This window comes from Ambystoma mexicanum, chromosome 8 (genome assembly GCF_040938575.1).
Source record: "Ambystoma mexicanum isolate Mex_15411 chromosome 8, UKY_AmexF1_1, whole genome shotgun sequence".
In the NCBI taxonomy this organism is placed as follows: domain Eukaryota; kingdom Metazoa; phylum Chordata; class Amphibia; order Caudata; family Ambystomatidae; genus Ambystoma; species Ambystoma mexicanum.
Genome location: NC_090929.1, coordinates 1,561,988,181 through 1,562,010,591, shown reverse-complemented (window position 1 = coordinate 1,562,010,591; position 22,411 = coordinate 1,561,988,181).

The window sequence follows — 22,411 nt, the reverse complement described above, 5'->3', positions numbered from 1 at the left end:
GGTTAAATGTAGCGTGGGCCCAGGTCCCAGAAAGCCTTGTGGGTGATGCAAAGGGTCTTAAATTTCATCCTTGCAGCGACCGGGAGCCAGTGGAGCGATTTTAGGGCTGGAGAGATGCGGCCCCTGGGCTTGAGGCCAAGGATCATTCTCCCAGTCATATTCTGGATAAGTTGAAGAGGGCAGATTGAGGAAGAGGATGTTGCAGTATTCCAGCCTGGAGAGAACCAGAGCTCTAGAGACATTGAGTTTATGTGGGAAGGTGAGGAAAAGAGAATGCCTCCGAGGAGGTGAAGCTGAAAGTGAGCCTTCTTTGAAAGGTCAGCAATATCTGGTGAGAATGAGAGAGGAGTCGAAGATGACACCCAGGTTTTTTGCCTCACAAGAGGGTGAGAGGAGTGGGCCCACGGAGGGTAGCCAGAGAGTAAGGGGGAAGGAACGGGAAAGTTCCAATGAGAAGGATTTCAGTCTTACTGGCTTTAAGACAGAGATCATTTGCAGTGCAACATGCCTGCATAGCAGTTAGGCAATCAGGGATGAGAGAGGAAGGAGAGGAGGTAGCGGAGGGAAGCTTAAAGGAGAGCTGAGTGTAATCTGCATAACATTGGAAGTGAGGACAGATCCCCGTAGCCAAAGGTCAAGTGCCCCACAGCTGGATATTGCAAGCCATTGTGTGAAGATACAGCTGAGATTAGGACATTTATGTGGTGTGAGGTAGGATAGCCATAATCCTCTGAGAGTGAGAGTAGGGTACCAAAGAATGGAGATGATATAAAAGTACTGTTCAGGCCCGGGATGCACATCAAGTGAGGGAAGATCAGCGGGAGTAAAGGCACACTTAGGCTAAGAGGACAAGGTGCACAGAGCAATGTGGCAAGGTAACTGCACAAGTGGATTTGAGGCAGGTGAGATCAGAGCTCAGATATGAGCATTACAGAAGCAATGGGGAGGAGGGAGCCAGGTAACTATTGGTGTTAGTGGGGGCACAACAGGCAGCTGAGGCCAGGTCCATGGAATGGGAGAACTTTGCAAGAGGATATGTGCATAGTTACCGGGTGCTCTGTGATAGATTGGAAGCCAGGCATACAGATCATGGAGGGGCTTACCCAATCTAGCGGACCGATAGCGGCGACTGTTGGAATTCTGTGGTCAAGGCAGGGGGCCCTCTCAGCCCTCCCAAGCCCGGACAGGGCCAGACAGGGTGATCTGTGGCCCTTTCAGTGGTGGCCCTTAATTGTTTACGGAACACACATCATTGCCAGGTATTCACACAAATGGAGAGCTTTTGCCATCAGGCAACAGCAACAAGCACAATTTATTAGGCATTTCAGTATGTTGTCATTGTCCTTGCATCATATAAATACTCTCTATTAATCAGTGTTATTATTACCCACAGGTGGTACTCAATTCTTCACCCTCAGAATGCAGAAGGACCTAGTTGGTGGCACCATGGTTTCATTCTGGTTGCATGGCATTTTCACCTTCCTATAATCCACACGTTGCACATGAGCTATCCATCCAACATGCAACTATTTGACAGAAGTTAAGATTATATGGCCAGGAATTCACCCCATTTGGTGATTGTGACCATCACATGCCTCATGCCATTTTCCAAATATTGCCATCCTATATTCAGGTACTCTACCATGTACCAGGCTTTCCCATTAAATGCTCATGCACTCACACCACTTAACAAACATTGTTATACTCTGTCTAGGTACTTTAAGGGAGGCATGGTATCACAAGTATGACACTGACACAAAAGGTACAGTTTGTAAAACCTTTATTGAAGTCTCAATGGGGTTGGAGAAACTCCTACTTTGCCCTATAGCTAGGATGGGAGGAGTCTCGACCATCAACAAAATTAAATAAAACAGTCCTAGTTGAGTCTGTCAAATCAAAATGGCCTATACTATTAAAAACCTAATGCCTGCCCTATACCCTGGACAAAAAGTGTGTAAAGGAGAATATGTATGCAAAAGAAAGCCAGTGGTCAAATATAAAGAATAAATGTGGCTAAGTCAGCTCTCCTCCCCACGTTGGACAGCACGGAGTAAGGTGATCCCTGTAGGCAAGATGACACACTCAGGCTCTTAACACAAAGGCAGTTCAAAACGTGGATCGAGGCCCGCCTAGCCTTCCATGTTAAAGCCTTACTTTCCAATTTCCAAAACACAGTTCACCAAAATGTTCACCCGGGTCCCCCTCTGTCAGGCTCAGACCTCTTACAACAAAAGTTCATGTCAGTCTCCCTCAGTCAGGCTCAGACTTTTCACCAGAAATGTTCACGTCGGTCTCCCTCAGTCGGGCTCAGACCTTTCACAACAAAAGTTCACGTTGTTCTATCTCAGTCGGGCTCAGACCTTTCACAAGAAAGGTTCACGTTGGTCCCCCTCTCTCTGGCTCAGACCTCTTACAGCAAACACAAAACAATTGCAGGGGTTCCTTTCCCCTAACTTATCACACCTTCGGTCTCCCTCAGTCGGGCTCGGACCATTTCCTGATGTTGAAGACTTCCGAATGTGAGTGTCTTTTTTTCTACAGACCTCCGCAGGACCACTTCGACTTTCCAGCTTTCAACTCACACTCCTATGTTACTTGACCCAGTGCTTCCTGGTATGGGTAGTTCACTGTATTATGCACCAAAGTTCAACGTTCACCCTTTTACTCTCGCCTTTTCTCTGGGTTAATTTCAAACACCTGGCTTTTACGGTTCATTCACTTTATCGCTACAAACTTTTCACCTTTCACTGAGACTTTCGAGTGGGCTACTTCCTTTTGCCGGACCACTCCATTACTCAGTACCGCTGGCTTTATAGCTATCATTATTTCAAGGTTCATTTTCATGTTTGTCTTTCTTCGAGTCTTATCCACACGCGTGCAGCCTTTAATTGTGCGATATAATGTTGCCACTTCAATCTTTCTTTAGCACACACCATTCTCTTTTGTCGCTTGCCAATTCACTGGCTGTGTGCGTTTCTTTCTTGTCTTTACTGTCTTCTGGTTTGCGAGTCAAGGTTAGTACCATAGGCTTGGCCTCACCTCCCCAACTCTGCCGTTCACCCGTGAGGTTCACTGGTGTCCTTGAAACACAATGCAGCCTTCTTGTTTGGGATTCTGCCTTCTCCATGTGTCTTCTGCAGCCTTTTGGAAGCAACAACCTCCTGCAGGGAATTCCTGGGGTTCTCCGCCCGTGTCTCTCACCCCTCGGTCCATTTCTCTACTCCAATAGGTTTGCCTTCGCCTCAGAAGTTCTGATCTTACGCGTGTTCCACCTTGCTCAGAGTGTGTCTCTGTGTTCCGCCTTTTATCCGTGTGAGGAGCGCTAATTGATATCAGATGTATGCACGTAGAGTCAAGTGCCTGATTTTGCCTGACCCAATTAGTGGGACATGTCCAATGCGATGTGTAAGTGTTAGCATTGTTACTCTCAATCGCCCTCTTCCTCGGCCCAGTGTTTATGTAGAAAGGGGGTGGGAGTTGGGACTTCGGGGAATCTTATGAATTAGGAGGGATCATGGGTTCGGAAAAGGGTGGAATACTGCTTCTCCCAGTCGGCTGCCTCCCCAAAGACCCCTTACCCAGGCGATCCTCCCGCACTGTTCTACCCCCAGGAACTGGATCCAAAAGCGATGGCTGTGTCCTGGCCACCTGGGTGACAGGTCCCCGACGACTAGCGGGTGAGACACCCTTTGGTTTCTCACAGTAAGCTGATCATATGGGAACGCGACTGCTTCACCTCATTACCCACATACTTCTTTGATATTCCCCTATAGTGCTTTGAAGTCGTTTCAAGGATTTCCTTATAGTATAACCTTACTTAATAAAGCTAGGAACTGCACTCTTTTACACCGCCATCTTATTCTTTCCCTTTATTGAAACACTTGTGTATAGGCGCGTTATAAATGCCACATCATATCACATCATATCATTTCACACCCATTTTCCATTCTTCCGCCGGAGCATTTTGAACGGTCTCAGAGCGCTGTGTTCACCAACTGAAGAGAGCTAGTGGCTCTTTCTACACTTTCTACTGAGAGAAAAATTGTTGATAAAGTGAATTGCGGAGCAGCAAAAGACACATTTGTGGCAGCAGCATCTAGGAGCGTGCCTTTCATTTAGACAACAAACAAAAACATGAGATAGGAAGTGTATTCCTGTTTAAGATATTGTTGTATACGCTGTCTTCTTCTTAATTTTAAGTACAAGTCAATAAAACAGCATTTAAATTGCAATGATTACATTATGTTGGAGGGGGAGTGCAGTGCGGGACAGCAGTAGATGAGCAACGGGGGGGGGATTTTGTTTTTGTGCCCTAGGTGTAGAGTAATATTGTCTAAATCTGCCTTGATGGCTGGAGGTCAAGGGACTCAAAAGAAGCAAGCCACAGGATGAACTTTCAAGTATCAGAGTGTTCCCAACACATGAATGAGTATTGGATCAGGGAACCCACTTGAGGATGGGGTTTACCTTAGCCCCCCTACCAAGGAGGGGATCAGCGAGTACATTTGCATAAAGCGACCTTATCTGCAAAAACATTTTTTAAATTTCCACTTGAGAGCAGAAGGTAACACACAATGTGGGGGCCCCCTGAGATCTCTGCTGAGAGGGATCCCCCCAAGCTCAGCCACAAAAGAATGGGCTGCACCACACTCTGTGCCAGCCTGGAGCACCACGCGCTATGTGCATGATGATCACTGCACTAGGTGGAAGATGTACGTTTGTGTTGTAATTAAACTTTAAATCTTTCACCCAGCATATAAACAAGGGGGCTGTGCCTCTGGCTCATGAGTCCTGCTACCCAAGTGTAGCAACCAACTCTGTGCGTGGCCAGTAATAACATGCACAGTAATGATGCCATAAGAAAACGTGTTCATGCTGGCTGTGTCAGTATATACCAGTATCCCTTTGTACGAATATTCTCTTGTTGACGTTGTCCTTAATGCCAGTAAAAATCTGCTGCCAGAGGAAGAAAATATGTTATTGCTGCTGCACAAATGCTTGCCCAACTCTTGCACCACCATATAAGAATACTCTTCATGTTGGCTTTCCCCTCAACACAAGTAAAACAAGCAATGCTGTAGTAAGGAACAATTTCCTTGTTTGGCTGCACAAATGCCTCCACCCACCATATGAACATATGGGGCCGGGAGGATAGCTCAGGGGCAGCGTGTTTGCTTTGGAAGCAAGACAACGCAGAGCAACACAGGTTCGAATCCGGTCCTGTGCTTTTAGGCTGGTCTCCAGTATTAAGCATGTAAAAAATATTGATTAATGAAATAATTTTGACTTTGCCCTGAACACCAGTAAAACATGAAATAACACAGTAAGAAAACATGTACTTGCTGACTGTGCAGTGACCCCTGCCTTCACCATGTTGGAACACACATAATTTTGGCCTTGCCCTTTATGTGAGTAAATAATGCCATTCCACAGAAAGAACATGTCCAGTCTGCCATCCCCATTGTGCTATTAAACCACCACCCCAAACCCTCCTCCAAGTAACAACGTTCATCAAGTGGGCTATGCCAAAAGGTACCAGTAAAACGTGTAAGAAACCACAGTTAGCTAGTAAAATAAAATGGCATGTCACAGTAAGAAATGGCCAGACTGGCCGCAGCCAAAATTCCGGTCTAGCGAGGTAATACCATTTATCATGCTTGCCTTACTATAAATGCCTGGTAAAACAAATGTCATGCCACAGTACAAAAAGGCTAGACTTGCGCCACCAAAATGCCAGTCTAGCCACATAATAAACCATGACAATCTTGCTTTATCATGAATGGGCACCTATTAAACAATGTCGAAGTAGCGCTCCCTGCCCCTCAACCCTTCACGCCAAACGCAGCTCTTCAGGGGCCAGCCCAGCACAAACACAAGTACACACCCATTCACACAACATTCACGAGATGATTTCCTGACACCATTCACTCGCTCATTCACACAGACACACCCATACATCACACACTCACTCATTTACACACATGTTACATTGTGTGTAATGTGTGTGATTCGATCATCCTGCCAACTCAGGATGATCGAATCCCACACAACCTTCCGTAAAGCCTTGAAGACTAAGCTCTTTGTTTGACTCCCTCCCTCTATCTCCACCACTTGAATCTGTATTGCTTACTGTACCTGACATGTAACCCATTGTAAACTATGTAACTGTATTAATCCATTGTACTGGGCCGCTATCTTGTAACCCTTAAGCAAGCCTGCATACATATTCTTCTCAGCGTCTCTATGCCCGTGGGTTGTAGCGTGCTATACAAATACTAAAATAAATAAAATAAAAATACATAACACATCCTTGCACGCACATATGCATACAAACACACACACACACACACTAAATTAACATGCAGAATGCACACACACTTAATAACTGTATTTATTTTTCCTTACCTGCTGCGGATCCGAATCCTTCTTTCATGAGGTGGCTTCAGCTCCATTACGGCAGCTGTCTCTGACTCTCCAGCCTCCATAACGCAGACTGAAGCCAGGAAGCAGGGAGAGCTTCCCGGTTCCTGTTACATGCAGTGGGTCCGGAGTGCCGTGCCACAACTGGGACATTTCTTTCTGGCTTCACTACGACTTCAGAAAAAAATGATCTGACTTCAGAAAGAAAGCATTTATTTTGAATTTTATAACCGGCCCCCACGAGGACAGGGGGCCTCAGGGCCCTGCACACCACGAGGGCCCCTGCTATGCCAGTGTTTGGCAGGAAGAAATGTATACGAAAAATAAAATGCTCATGTATGGCATAACGCTAAAGGTTATGTTACCATTTTGTGGAAAGACATTTGAAGCACAAGCCTTATTGGATTCTGGTCTTTGGTAATACATATGGACCAGGCATGGGCCAGAGAGAATAACAATCTGGTGGCAAGGAAGGATGTCAGGGATATGATTTATGCAGTAGCTGATACAGCTTTTGCATCTGGACTTGTAACCAATAAGACCAAATTTATTGGCATTAGTTTGGAAACTCTTAGGAAGCACACTCTTTTGCTTTAGTACCATTCCCTGAACTCCTTGTGATCTTTGGAATCCCCTGGGTATATCCTACTAATTCTTACATAAACTAGAGCCCCCTCCCTGGGCTCAGGGTTTTGTGAGGGGAATGATGCTAGACATTCGTATCCAGATGATAAAAGGGCATCTTTGTACAGCAGGGTCAAGATGGCTGCAAGCTTGTCCCTTGTTCCCCTGCAATATTAGTAATGTATGGATGTCTATTGACAGCCAATGAACATTCCCATGCATATCAATTATGACTGTACTATTCAGCTGGACCCCAACTCAGTGATTCGATTTGGTTCCTTGGATAAGTTGTCAGGCAAGAAGAATTTGAAGGGATGTCTGCAGAGGAACCTTCAGAATGGGTAACCCATTCTTTGAAATCTTCTGCTGGGGCGCTGTTATTATTTGTGCCTAAGAAGACCCCGTGAATTGTAGCCCTGTGTGGAACAACCAGGACTGAACAGCATTTTGGTGAAATATTGTAACCATTAACTGATTCAGTTTTGGATTCAGTGCCCAATATTGCTAGTTGTTCAAGGGCAGTTAATGAGTGAAATGCTTCATTGCGAACACTGTTTCTGCCTTAGGAGCGCAGTGTCATGTCCTGTGGTTTATATCATTGTCCTTCTATTTTCTCTTGGTTTGTGGACTCTCATTTTCTTGAATTATTGAACCATGTTGACATTAGTAATTTAGTGCATGTTTTAATTCCCTTCATCTTCTCTACAGGTGGTTTGGCATTGGACCCCAACAAGAAAGAAGCTATAGTGGAAATATATGTGCTACCCTCTGTAAAGGGAGCTCAGTGTTTCTTGAGGTTTAGCAAGTTTTGTAGACAGTTCAGCCAGAATGATTCCCCTTATGCGTCTGTGATTCTTTTCTTTACTCAAAAAGGAGAATTTGGTGTAGGTGTTTCAGTGGGATGATCGAGCTGATATGGTCTGCGTGGCTCTAAATGTCAAGGTCCCTCATAGACACCTCTGGTTTCGGCATTGGTAGATGCTGTGGCAGCTTCAGGCACAGAGTGACTTTGTATCGCAACATACAAGGGCGATTGCGCCATGCCGCATGCCGCGTATAGCACATGACGCAGCCGTCTCGTGATGCGGAAGGATGAGTCAGTGCGCCACGCAGAAACATTCTGGACAGGCCAGATAATAAGCTTCGGCAAAGTGTTTGCAGCACTCTACAACACATGCAAGTCCCAGATCTCCGTTGCTCTCGCCCTTTGTTCCTGCAATTACTTGTTTTTTCCAAGCTTCTGACTGGACCTGTGTCTTTGTCTCTTGCTTCTTCCTACCTGGCTTACCCCTGTCTACCTCCATCTGTCTTCCTTGACTGCTTCTTGCTAACCCCCTGACTCGTCCTGAACTCCTGTGTACCGACTTGTGCATGCCTGATAACACTGAACTCGGATTAACCTTGGCTGTCTCCTCGTGATCTTCTGAGTACCAACCTGGGCTTTCTTCAGTTACCCTGGATTTTGACTCGCGATTCGGCTGGATTTGATTTTCCTTTTTTTGGGGCGTCTATTTTTGTACCTCCTGTGACCATCTTCACAAGTTGTGCCTACTTACCTTCATTCGCTGCATCTTCAACAGGAACGCTTCTGTGAACCAGATCCTAAGTGACAGCAGCAAGGAGTGACAACCGACTGTGTTTGGCATGGTGACGAGGTTACAAAGAGCCAGCTGAAGCAAGAGAGTAAAGGCTAAATGGTGATTTACAGAATGTGCCATAGGGACTGAGGTGGCATATTAAGAACCTCGTTATTATCAAATGTTCTGTGGGAGGTGTGTTGAGTGTCCAGCGGGGGCTGAGGTGTCATGATGGGACCACCATGCAGGGAAGCAAGAAAGGATAGTGTGGTTCCCTTGAATGTCCTAGAAAAAGCTTGATTCTCATGGCGAGGCCTGAGCATTAGAAATAGAGCACTTTGTAGCATTGAACACCCTTGGTGGTGCATGCTTTAGAGGAGGACCCGGCGTGAACGTAGAGTGAAGTGGGGGTGCAGAGACCAACCAGCAGGTTGAAGGTGGGCCAGCCCCTAATAGAACAGCGTCTGCTCCTTCTACTTCCTTCACAGGTGAAAACGAATGGATGGTTTGGGGCATTGACTGGGATTAATAGAAAAAAGGTGGTGATATAATATGGCATGATGTTGCGATTGTCCATGAGACCTACGATAGAGTTTTGGTTGGGGCCAGAGGATCTTTATGACACGCTAGCAACAGCAGTCAACTCATAATTGACATGGGGCCAAGTTCCCTCTAAACTAAAAGAGGCCCTGGTTATACCCCTATTGAAAAAGCCTACCTTAGACGCCTCAGTCTTGGCAAACTATCGGCCCATTTCACTTCTACCTTTTCTTATGAAGGTGTTGGAAGTAGTGGTGAGCCCTCAACTGACAAAACATCTTAGACTGCTGTCAAATGGGCTTCCGCCCTCTGATGGGAATGGAATCGGTCCTAGTATCTGTACTGGATGAGCTCATCATGATTAGAGATGTGGGGGGCACGGCAGGCCTCATTTTGTTGGACCTGTCGACCACCTTCGATACGATTGATCATGCGATTCTGTTAGCTAGGCTAGAGGAGGTTGGGTTTTCCGGACAAGTATTGGACTGGTCTGTGTCTTTTTGGGATCACGTTCACAAACAGTCTCCCTCTATCCGTATCGCTATTCCCCGGTTGCAGTTACCTGTGGGGTTCTGCAGGGCTCAGCTCTGTCCCCCTTAGTTTTTAATCTGTATAGTCGCCCTTTGATGGTTCTCATTTACTTGTTTGGCTTTAGGGTCTTCTCCTATGCAGATGACACCCAAATTCTGTTTCGTTTGGACTCGAAATCGGTAGCGGTGAGGGGAAGACTTAACAGATGTCTGGAATCGGTTCGGGCCTAGATGGAGGCAAATTGCCTTAATTCTAATGGCGGTAAAACGGAGGTGCTGATCATTGTCCAGCAGAGGCAGCCAAGGGATGGACCGACGACTTCTGGCCATAATCACTTGGCCCACTGCCTGAACCAGCCAAAATTGTCTGAAACCTGGGTATCAAAATACCGGAATCTCTGTTGATGGAGGCCCAGGTAAACACAGTGTGTGGATCAGGTTTTGTAGGACTTAAACAGTTGAGGAAATCCTCCCCTTTGTTCCCGACAAATTTAATTCCCAGATAGTAGCAGCATGTGTAAATGGTAGCATTGATTACTGCAATGCTATATATCTGGCACAGCCATCTTTCCCTACCCAGCGTCTGCAGGTGCTGCAGAATGCAGCAGTGCCTTTGGCCACACATATTCCGGCTGGAGCAGGAGTAACAAGAGCTCAGCGATCCCGCCATTTTCTGCCGATCGAAGGCAGGGTTACATTTAAAGCCTTGTGTATTTTGCACTGGGCCCTGAATGGCAAAGGCTGTCTGGCCATTCAGGAGAAACTTCACAGAAATACTCCTGCATGGCCTCTGAGATCTTCAATCGCAGCACTTCTGCAGATACCTAAATATAGGAGGGAGCGTCTGGGTGGCCGGGCCTAAACTCTGGAATCACTTGCCTGTCCATTTAAGAACTAGGGTGGACTTTCTGCCTTTTAAACAAAACCTCAAAACTTTCCTCTTCAGGTAAGGACTGGTTTTCTTTTCCAGTCTCTTGCTTCATTGGTTTGTCCTATTCTTAAGCGCCATGATGCCTTTGGTGAAGAGTGCGCTATATAAGTAGGTGATTGATTGATGTTAGTATGAGGCAAGTGAGTAATACTTATGTGAGGGCGAATGATGAATGCCCAGCAATGAAATCGAAAGTCAATAGGCCGCAGGATCAGTTTGAGGAGATACAAGAGAACTTTCAAAAGGAGCCAGCCATGTGAATGTTATTGTAGAAAGATTGTATGTCGGGCAAAATGACAGCAGAAACCACAAGCACTGTACCCACTTGTGCCCACAGGCATAGCAGCGGCCATCAAAGCCCCTATAGTGCAGGGGCCCTGCCACCACATGTCCTGGGAGTGGGTCCCCTCAGGCTAGTTTCTTTTTGAAGTCACTCTGCCTTCATAAAGAAATTATTTGCGTGAAGGTTCGGTCTGGAAATAATTTCTTTATGAAGTGAAAGTGACTTCAAAAAGAAACCAGGGCAAGCCCTACGACTTCAAAAAAGAAATAGAGTGACTTCAAAAATAAACCAATTATTTTTTAATGAATAGTGCTGCCCTCCACCCCACTACATGGAGGCCTCACGATCCTCTGCAGATGATGGAAACAACTGTTCCTGGCTGCTGAAGGGAGCTGAAGTCCTTGTTCCGTGGACCAAAGTATTAAAGGTAAGAAAATGTATTTTCTTTAAATGTGTGTGTGTGTGCATACATGTATGTGTATATATGTATATAATGTAATGTGCATGAATGATTGAGTGCATGATGTATGGGTGGCTGCCTGTGTGTGTGTATGGTGAAAGGGTGCATACTTACATGTATGGGTGGCTGGGTGTGCGTGTGTGAGTGAACGATGAAATGGTGCATACTTAAATGTATGGGGGGCAGTTTGGGTGTGTGCCTGTATGGTGAAAGGGTGCACACTTAAATGTATGGGTGGCTGCCTGGGAGTGCCTGTGTAAGTGTATGCTGAAAGGGTGAACACATAAATGCATAGGTGGCTGCCTGCGTGAGTGTATGGTGAAAGCGTGCACACTTACATGTATGGGTGGCTGGATGTGAGTGAATGGTGAAAGGGTGCACACTTAAATGTATGGGTGGCTGCCTGGGAGTGCCTGTGTAAGTGTATGCTGAAAGGGTGAGCACATAAATGCATATGTGGCTGCCTGCGTGAGTGTATGGTGAAAGCGTGCACACTTACATGTATGGGTGGCTGGGTGTGAGTGAATGGTGAAAGGGTGCACACTTAAATGTATGGGTGGTTGCCTGGTTGTGCCTAAAATTCTGAAAGAGTGGGCACTTAAATGTATGAGTGACTTCCTGGGTGTGCCTGTACGGTGAAAGGGTATGCACTTAAATGTATGGGTGGCTGGGTGTGCGTGTGTGTGTATGGTGAAAGGTGTGTCTGCTTGTATTCAGGGGCACAATGAAACCTACATTTTCGGGCGAGGCTAAGCCTTCAAATGTTGGGGAGTGGCACTAAGTTCACAGGCGGTGGGGAGAGGGAAACTGATTGTGTGGGTGCATCTAACTTTTTTACACAGCTCCAATGTTACAAGCAGTTAACTCTCTCATTTAAGTCTAAAAGCACCCACTTAGGTCTCCTGGCCCCTCTCTATCCTTCCAATCACTCAGTTGGCATGCAAGTACTAAACCAGCTTCACAAATTCAATTGCCTATACAAATTATGTATTTGAATGCAGGTACTAAAAGTGAAATGCTTTACGTTAGTAATTGCTGGGCCTTTGTTCACAGCGAAACCCAGGTGCTGTTTAATATGTGTGTCCTGTTCTGTCCAGCAACGGTCCTGTAGGTCAGCCAGGTTGAGTCAACATAGCCCAACATTTCGGGGTGGGGGGAAGGATGAAGTCCAATCAGCTCAATGGTGCTGCACCACTCCTTGTGTTTAATGCCTTGATAACTTATTTGTAATATTCATTGCTCCTTGCTCTATTCTTCCTTGTCCCAGTTATTGTGTATGAGGCACATTGCCTCATACACAACTACTGGGATGAGGTAGAGGGACCTGGAGGTAATGCTTGGCATAGTTACCTGTAATCTTCATTACTTTAAGTCCCACTCTTCTTCGTGACAGTGCTTACGTATGAGGCAATCTGCCTCATACGTAAGCACTGGGACAAGGAAGAGGGGTGTGGTGGTAATTCTGGTCCAAGGAGCTAATTTTGGGGGTTGGATATGGGATGTGTTGGGGGTTGGAGGTGCAGAGATTGTGTGATAAATCGTAATGATACTTCATGTCCAGGCTAAGCAGGCATGACATGTGCAATTAGTGGCTAGAGAGACATTTTGGTATAGCCAGTATAGTCATTTCTTAGATTGGCTTGACATTTATTTATCTGGGCATCTCTGATAAAGCAGTCCTGCCAAGTGTAATTACCTGGCTAGACTGGCATTTGGGTGCTGCCAGACTAGCCGTTTCTTACTGTGGCATTGTATATTTTTCTGGGCATCTGTGATAAAATAACCATGACAAGTGTTATTGCTTCGACTGGCATTTTGGTGCAACCAGTCTAGGTATGTCGAAATGTGGCCTGGCATGCTTTACTGTAATATGTTATTAAGTGTCTAGACTTGACTGCATTGTGCAGCCAGTTGGACATGTTTTCACTGTGGCATGACATTTTTAATAGCAAAGCATTCAATTAATTATAGCATGAATGTTCCTGTGCACTTTTGTTGTCTTGCATGAATTGGATTTGTGGATTGGTGTTACCCTACAAAGCAATTGCAAACACTCGGCCTCATTACGAGGTGGGCGGAATGGTTTTAACGGCGTTGGTAAAGGTGCTGGTGCCGTTAAACCCATTCTGCCCTATTACGAGGTTCCCCCAAGGGACCCGCTCTGGACGTCTGGTTTTACTAGACGTCCTTTGCGGGTCCCGCAAAGGGACCAGGGAGCTAACAACGGGCCCTTCATTAACGGGCCCGTTGGTAGCTCCCTCCCCATTCCCATTGAGCCCTATGGGGGCTCGAATGGGAATGGGGAAGGTCTGGGTTCCCTGAATGGGGAAATACCGGGCCCTCCAAAGTCGGAATGGCCCGGTATTTCCCCATTCAGGGACCACGAACCCGGACCCGAGTTTGGAGGCAGCCATTAAGGGCATGGCTCCCTCCAAACTCGTAATGAGGCGCTCTGGCTTTTTAGCCAATCGTTCCTCAGAAAGTCTGCTTTATAGTGCATTAAAACACATATTTTTATCTTTCTCCTAGTGCAGTGTGGGGCTTACCCTGCAGCAGCACGTTCTTGTGTATTGCCCAAGTGTAGTAATCCAGGCCGCCCCAGTGTGTGGTGTGACCCATGATTTGTTGCCGAGCTGGGGGCAAGGTGGGCTCAACATGGCTCGTAGGGGGGCCTCAAATTTTGTGCTACGTCACTGCTTGTGCCCCAAACCAAAACTTGGTAAAGCTCATACTGTCCCACCCAATGGTTAATCCCGTTCACTAATGTGAGATGAGTTTAGATTCTATTAAAGATGAGGAGGCAAGTATTATGCATTATATCTTGACTTCTGACACCACAGCAGCAAAGAAAACATTTTACAATAAACACGTTTCTTCACCTCAAACTGAAAATAGTAGTCAATGGAAGTACCCAAGGGAAGAATCCCAAACCAAAATGGAGGCCAGGTCATGTCCTGCAGGCAACCAACAGGCAAAGACCCACCCCCATATAAGTCCTTTCCTCAAACACCAACTTCTATTCTACAGCTGCACCACAACAGATGCCAACCCTAAAGACCAACTGTTGTAACACAGAGACATGATCCATGACTAACACCGGGAACCTCGTGCAGCACGGCATGTTGGGACGTGGAAGGTCTCTCCTTGACTGGGCCACCTCACCCCAAAGCTGTAACTAGAATAATTAAGAAAGGGTGGTGGGTGGGATAATACTCTCCTCCTTGTTGTTAATAGAATCTAAACCCTCTCTCGCATTAGTGAGGGGGATTAACCATTCTATGTCAAGACAGGAGGCTTCATATTATGCAAGTTTAAAGCCCAGGCATCACATTAAATGCAACATGATCAATACATTTGTGGTAAAAGGTCTTGAATATGGACTCTCTGGACCAATCAGCTGCCTTTAAAAATAGTTTGAGGCTTCCCCCCAGAAAAGCGGCTTTACAGGCTATTGCACCCAGTACAGAATGAGAACCGAAAGAAGAAGTGTCAACACCAGCTTCCTTCATGACCCACCTAACCCACCTGGCTAAAGTGGCCGGGAAAACCGGATTATGGGGTTTCTTGTAAGAAATTAGCAGCTCAGAGGTACCGAGGGCCGAATCCCCTCTATCTTTAATTCATAACATTTTAAGCATTGCACCACACACAGTTTCTGATACTGTGGGAAAGCTGGATAAGAAATTGAGGAAATCAAACACTTAGTCCTTCTGGAAACAAAGAAAGTAACCCTTATTATCAAAATCCAAAGCTCTGATATCAGAAATTCTCTTAATGGAAATGAGGCACAATAACATGGCTAACTTGGAAAAAAGTTGCTGCAAAGACAATTCATCATTATGAGGCCAAGAATGAAACAAATCCAGGACCATATTAACATCCCATATGACACAATACTTAGCTTTAGGTGGAACCTTGATGCAAACAGACTTAAGGGCCAGAAAGTGCCTCCCCACTGGTTCACCTTTCACTAACACATGTCCTGCTGAAATGGCTGATCTGAACCCATTAATGGTTCTGTATGCCTTATCCTCTTTGAATAATTCAACCAAAAAATGTACCACTTCTACTGGAGATGGAAGTGGGGATTGAAGTGTTGAGCCACACACCAGCTAACTCAGTGGCTCCATGTTAAAGAGTATCCTGATTTGGTAGAAGCTGCCCAGGAGTCTTTGTTGATACAGATAGAGTCTTGTGAAAGTCCCTGGAAGCACCAGGAAGAGCTGAAATCTTCCAAGCCATAAGGAAGAGATTCCCCTGAAGGACCAGCGCGTCAGGGAGACCTGTCGGGGCCGAGGGAAAAGACAAGGAACATCCACCGCCAACTCTAAAAGGGCTGGAAATCACACCTGAGAGGGCCAAAAAGGAGTCACCAATACGAGTGTTGCAGCCTGTCTGCGCACTTGAACCGGGACCCTGGCTATCCTGGTAAACGGGGGGAAAAGCATGGGACAGGGGAACGGACCAGTCCTGGAGGAAAGCGTTGGATGCTAAAGCACTGGGATTTGGTCTCCAACTCTAGAAACGGGGTGCGTGACTGTCATGATCTCCAGCATGATCCCTAAACATTCTGCCCCATGTACTGGTTCCACAGGTGCCCTCACCATACCCAGGGTTAAGGAGAAGCAGGACTGAACCACCTTGTGGCGCACCTGGCACTTATGAGCATATTGGTGCATTGTTTCCACTGACTTGAAAAACTTTCCAAGAGGGCCGCCATGAAATTCATCTTATTTCCGCCAAGATGGCTGACAATGGAGCCATCAGACACCTTCTGGAGGTGTAGACTAGTGCGATTGGTGGGGTATATTAACCACACCCACGCAACGTCCCTCACTTCGCGTTACTCTGCAGTAGCAGCATGACTCTTACTCTGCAGCTCTGTGGACCTGAAAAGGAAAAGTTCGAAGGTGCGGGACCGGCTCAGGCTGCAAGCACAACATTTGCTACTTACCCGCTGGGTCTCTCCACCGTGCCACTTTCCCAACTCAGCAGCATCCGACCTCCAGGGTCATCTGTTCCGCAGCTACGTGCTCCGACGTGACTCCCTCCGACTCCACTCTGCGGCACGTCTCTGCTGTTCCCAACATCTGCAAGCAAAGCAACAGGAGAAAGTAAGCATCCGGCAGCATTTGAAGCACTTGTGCTGCCCATTCAAAATCACGCACTTCACAAAACCACCCACGTGCAACCATAAAGCACGTGCAGCACAGACCGACAAGAGCTGCAAGGAACAAGTGAGCAAACCAAGGCCAACTAGAAACGTATAGATCTTCAGGCAAAAGTTAATTAATCAGGGCTAAGCAGTGCCTTGATGGACTTCGGGCAAACAAGGAAGCTAAACAACCTCAGTGGATATTACTCATGTTTCCAGCAAGAACTGTTCAGTGACACTTACCTTAACAGCAAAGGAAAATTCTCCCCTCCACAAGCCACAGCAGATCTGGGCTTGCTTACCCGGTGATGCAACTGGGCCAGTGGAGAGGGACAGGGAAACCAACGCTCCCCTGCTCAGTTAGCAGGGAGGAGAGCACAGTAGTTCCACCCAGAGGCGAGTCCAGTCCGCCCAGGGTGGGGAGGTTGGGGATTACCAGTGAAACATCCGACACCCGTGTGCTTGTCTCGGGAGGAGCCCCCAACCCTGAGCAGCAGCTACACAGCACAAGGCAGCCAAAGGGTCCAGAGAGCCAGACGCTCCCGCAGGGCATCAGGTAAGCGTTACACGGACAGTTGAGTCTCGAGGCAAACAGGTCCACCTGAATCAGGTCCCAGAGGGAAAAGATCTTGGCAGAGTCCTGTCCAACATCCAGTCGTTCCTGTCCTGAAGGTGCCTGGAATTCCAGTCTGCTACTGCATTGTTGACCCCTGGGAGATATTCTGCCTTCAACACAATGTCCCTGTCTAGGCAAAAATGCCAGATCTCCCTTGCTAAATCCGCCAGGGCCCTGGAGCGGGTTCCCCCTAGATGATTTATGTAGTGAACTGCAGATACATTGTCCATCCGAAGGAGGACACAGCAATTCCACTGGTCTTTGAGTAGACCTTTGACTGCAAAGGAGCCCGCTAACAACTCCAGACATTGATATGCAGCTTCTTCTCTAGACCAGACCATTTCCTGCCCATGGAAACCTGCCCTATCCTGGCACCACAGCCTGCTCTGCTGGTGCCCGACTCCAGAATGGTATCTGGACAGGGTCCAAAAATCGCCCTGCCATTCCAGGCGTCCATGTGCCTGAGCCACCAAAGGAGTTCCAACCTGGCTTCGGGAGACAGAACCACTAACTGAGAGTAAGAACGGCTTTTGCGCAGATGCTTGCCCTTGAGGCGCTGCAAGGCTATGTAATGGAGGGGAGCTGGAAAGATGGCTTGAATGGAGGCTGACAACATCCCCACTACCCTGGCTAATTACCTGAGGGAGACCATCCCTTTCTAGAGGAGGAGGAGGATTTCCTTCCTTATTTTGGAGGGTCTGCTGTCTGGAAGGAGAAGGATACACTGCCTGGAATCTATACTGAAGCCCAGAAATTGGATACCTTGTATAGGCTGGAAAATGGACTTGCTCGCATTTATTACAAAACCTAACACTTGTAGGAAAGAGACTGTTAAACTCAGAAGAGTCTGAAAGAATCTGAGCATTCTGAACTAGAAGAAGCATGTCGTCCAGGTAAATGATTATTCGAATCCCTTTTGACCTGAGGTGAGCCATCACCGGTTTCATTAGTTTGGTGAAGCACCACAGGGCTGTCGAAAGGCCAAACGGAAGAGAGGCAAACTGCCAAATGCGAGACCCCCATTGGGACTGCAGGAACTCCTGGTGGGGAGGGTAAACTGGGACTACCAAGTATGCATCCTTGAGGTCTATCTTGACCATCCAATCTGCCGGTAGAAGGGTGTCCATTAGGAGGTTAATCCCCTCCCTTTTGAAGTGTTGATACACCACAAATGAGGTGAGGGCTCCCAAATGTATAACTGGGCGAAAGCCCTCCTCATGTTTTGGGACTTGAAATATTGTTGTCGGGGGGAAATTCTGCCGGGGTCAGCTGGCCGTCCGCGAACCCCCGGGCAGGGAGGCCCAACTCCTCCCGCGTATCCCAAAAATGAGTATGAGGCACACGCAAGAAGCAAGGTGGTTCTGCTGTTTATTAAAAAAAACGGCAGGGATGGGTCAAGGATCGTACGCGTCCGTCCTGACTCTCTCTGTCTCTTCGTGGGGCTCGCAGGCCCTTTTTACCTCAGTATGACGCTCTACTCGCGTCACCTGGGAAAGTTAGCAAAAAACCTATCGCCACTCTGGATTGGTTCCTCGAGTGGTAGGGTTAGTATAGCATACGTACAGAGAACGCTGTTTGTGGTTGAGGGTCAGTCAGGAGGTATACTTGGGTTGTCCCTTCAATTAGATACATGAAAATTGTTACATGAAGACCCCTGAGGATTGGCTAATGTTAATGGCGTCAGTGATAAGTGCCCCATGTTCTGATTGGTCCACTCGCGAGCCCCCCAGTCTGGGACCATCGCTGTTCCCAGCTCGCGGTGCACCTGTCATTTGCAACAATGTATAACTATGGGTATGTGCAGACAATGCGAGGATTTGTTCATATGCTGGAGGGCAGACTACTCCCACCGCCGCAGATGTCCATTGAGTCGCTTCATTGTTGCTGCCTGTGTCTCAAAACGTGGGATCCAGGCGCCTCCGTCCTGCTGGGTCTGGCACCCTGTCAGGTTCGGCTTGGTCACGAGAGGAGAGACCATGGTTGAGGCAGAATTCTGCACATTTAATATTGTATTTTCCACTGTGTGTCTGGCTTAGTTTGCAGGTGTGACCTTGGCTTCGGCTTGTGGCATGCGAGTTTGCAACATTGTGCCCTTGACTGTCTGTTCTCGCCGGGCTCACTCTGCAGGGTCAGCAATTGTACTCTTGCTCGTTCAATGTTCATGGAGGCTCTTGCTTGCGGCCTACTTGGGCCTGGTGCATAGGTGGGGATGTTTGATGCACGGCGCTTTAGGTTATGGTATCATATTGCTTTATCCCCAGTATCATGTCTTCGTTATATTTCTCATTGCAATGTATGGGTTAGGAGAAGCGTCAGCAAGCATTTTAGATGAGTTCGTTGTGCGTCTTGCGTTTCTGCATTTGAAAAACCTATGTGAAAAATAATAAAGATGCGCGTCAGTGGGTGTGTCCGCCACCTAGGTCATAGCACTGAATATGTTCTTCGTGTGGATTGGTGTGGGAGTGTCCAGTGTGCATGTTTGCACGGGTGTGCTGACCGTTGACTAGGTCGTCATGGCATCTCTAACGATGTGTTTATTTACTGTTGAATGGTTCAGTCGAGTTCATCCATGCCGCAGGTGTCGGCATGGGCAGGGCAGGCTGGTGGGCAGGCTGGTGGGCACATCCGTATGTTCCTGTACCAGGGTATTTGGTCATCTGGTAGACAGGCAAACTCCTCTCCTGGCGGGTGTCTGGGCCGCGATCCTCTAGGCCAGGGGCGTGAGGGGATTGGTGGGAGCCTTTTGTTCCATTCTCCCACTTCAGTCCCCCCTCTGGTCGACTTGTCGACCACAAACATATCTTTTTCCTTATCTCCTCTTACTCTCCATATTTTAGTTACTCCTCCCAAATGTCCATAGTGGTTGACATGGTCTTCAAATGACCAATACATATATACACATGTTCCTCCAGGTGTGCAGTATACCCATTTCCCTATGTAGCTCCTTGGATTTCTTGGGTTTTCGAGCTTCACAGATGGTGGGTCCAGGTGGTTGGTGATGATCTGTTTGCACAGTTTTTCTCTCTCTTTTATTATTGTGCCTGTGTGCTGGCCATCATCTGCCGGCATCAAGGGGTGCATACCAACCATTTCGATCATTTCGTCTGTAGTGCGTGCCTTCCGGGCCTTCCAAAATCTTAGTATGATCAGTGCAGCTCCAACCAGTATTATGCATCCAACTATAATCTTCAGTCCGTCCGACAGCCAAGATGGCATCCATGACCATAACATTGAAAACCAGCTGTCATCCTTCTTCACTCCTTTACTTTCTCCCATCATTTTGGAGTGCATCTGGGCCAGTTGTGATACTGCTTCTGTCAGTGTACCATTGTCAGCATCATTAGCAGGAATGAATGTGCAGCATGATTGTCCTATCTTTGCGCAAACTCCTCCTTCCATTGCTGTAAGGAGATCTAATACATATCTGTTCTGTAGTGCTACCATCCTCACTGCTCGCAGCTCCTCTTTTATTGCGTTGAATCCATTTACTGTAGAATTAATTGTCATCATTAGCTCCCATCGAGTTATCTGGAGCCATTTTGCGTTTGCGTAAGCTTGTAGTCCCGGATGTGTTATTGACGAGAAGAACATTGCTGCTCTGCTGAATAGTCTGTGTTCTGGTGGGATTGAAGTGAGTGCTGTTTGCGACCTTCCCCATAGGTAATTTCCTGTCAGAGGTTCTCCTTGTCTCTTCTTTCTATTCAGGACATTGTTGTTGTTGTTGTTTTCGTTCTCTGACCCCTTCTGAGGTTTTACAGATCTCTTCTTCCTCTTGTTTCCTTCATCCATTTTAGGGAAGTTCGCCACGTTCACATGTTTCTGGGGCACCACTAGTGATGGTACATTAACGTGTACCATTGTGCATATACCATTCCACAGAGGGGGCAGTGTGTGATATTCCTTGTTTCCGCAGGCCCAGTCATGATCCATTAATACTGCTGTTCCTGCTCCCCACTCAGGTAACTCTGTCACGCGTGCACAGTTGGTGTTGTATCCCACGTCCACTTCTCCTCTATGTTGGTAGCATACCCTAGGTGCAGACAGCGGCAGTATGCTTATTGGGTCTTCATCCTTCTCCATCCATGTCAGCATGGGTAACTTGCCCCAAATCGTCCAACATCTGTGATTGTGTTCATCAATAGTTGTAATATTTTCTCTTGTTACCATGTTGCTGCCAATCACTCCTATGTCCCATTTGTTGTCCATGTAAACCTTCCCTGTTATTGTTACCAGTGGTCTTTCCCAACATCCTTGTTTACCAGGAACTTCAGTGGCGTACCAGTCACATGGTAGGTATTGTAGTGTTACTTTCTTTGTTTCTCCCTTTTCAGGACCACTTGTCATGTATCTGAATGCTTCAGCATGCAAACTGCTCTTGTGGTAACTCAAATAAGTCTTGAGGAAGTTGTTTTCGTATGGATATGTATCTTGTGTTTTCCACACCAGTTTCACCACCGTCCCTTGAAATCTCCCTTTCGTTTGGAACAGTGCCAGGTATATTATACATCGTGCTGTCTTTTCATCTATTTCCGTGGCAACAAATGTTCGAGAAGTGCTCATGGCGTATAGGATCAATGAGCAGACGTAGCAGCTGTCTTCTGTTGTCTGCTTACCTATTTGGGTCATGTGTTGGTACCACATGTTGTTCGAGACGTGTGCTGAATCTGTTATGTAGTTATCAATACCTTTATTATCTGAGTATGTGCTACATTTTACTCTATTTCCCTTTTGTGGAGGCTTGCTAGTACCACCTGACGTAACACCTGTTGTAGCCGTGGGTGGGGGTACATTAGGTTTGGGTACAGCCAAAATATTGATAGCATAACTTTTCTGCCATACAGAGGCAGACAAAAACCCAGTGATCATCAAAATCCCTATCATTTTTATTACAGAAGCTAGTCTCACCGACATTTTGCTCTTACCTTGCTGCAGTCCGGCAGCTTATTCTTGCGACGTTAGAGTTGCCCGCCTGAAAATTCTCAATATGCTTGTTATTAGTGTTAGTTGTTGTTTTCAAGCTCTCCCTATCAAGTAGTCGTTCAGTGCCCAGGCGAAGAGCTGTTCCCACGCCAATCTAAGCGATCTGTCTCTTAGGGCAGGCAAGTGTTGGTGAAGATGGGGCATTGATTGTTCTATGGCCAAGATAAATGCTGTGTAGTAGACACGTACGCTCCTTCTTTTTAGGTACTTTGGCCTTTTTATGTGATAGACAAATTGGTGTGATAGGGCTTCAGGGTAGTTATCATCTGAGGGTAGCATCTACTCCTGGGCAATG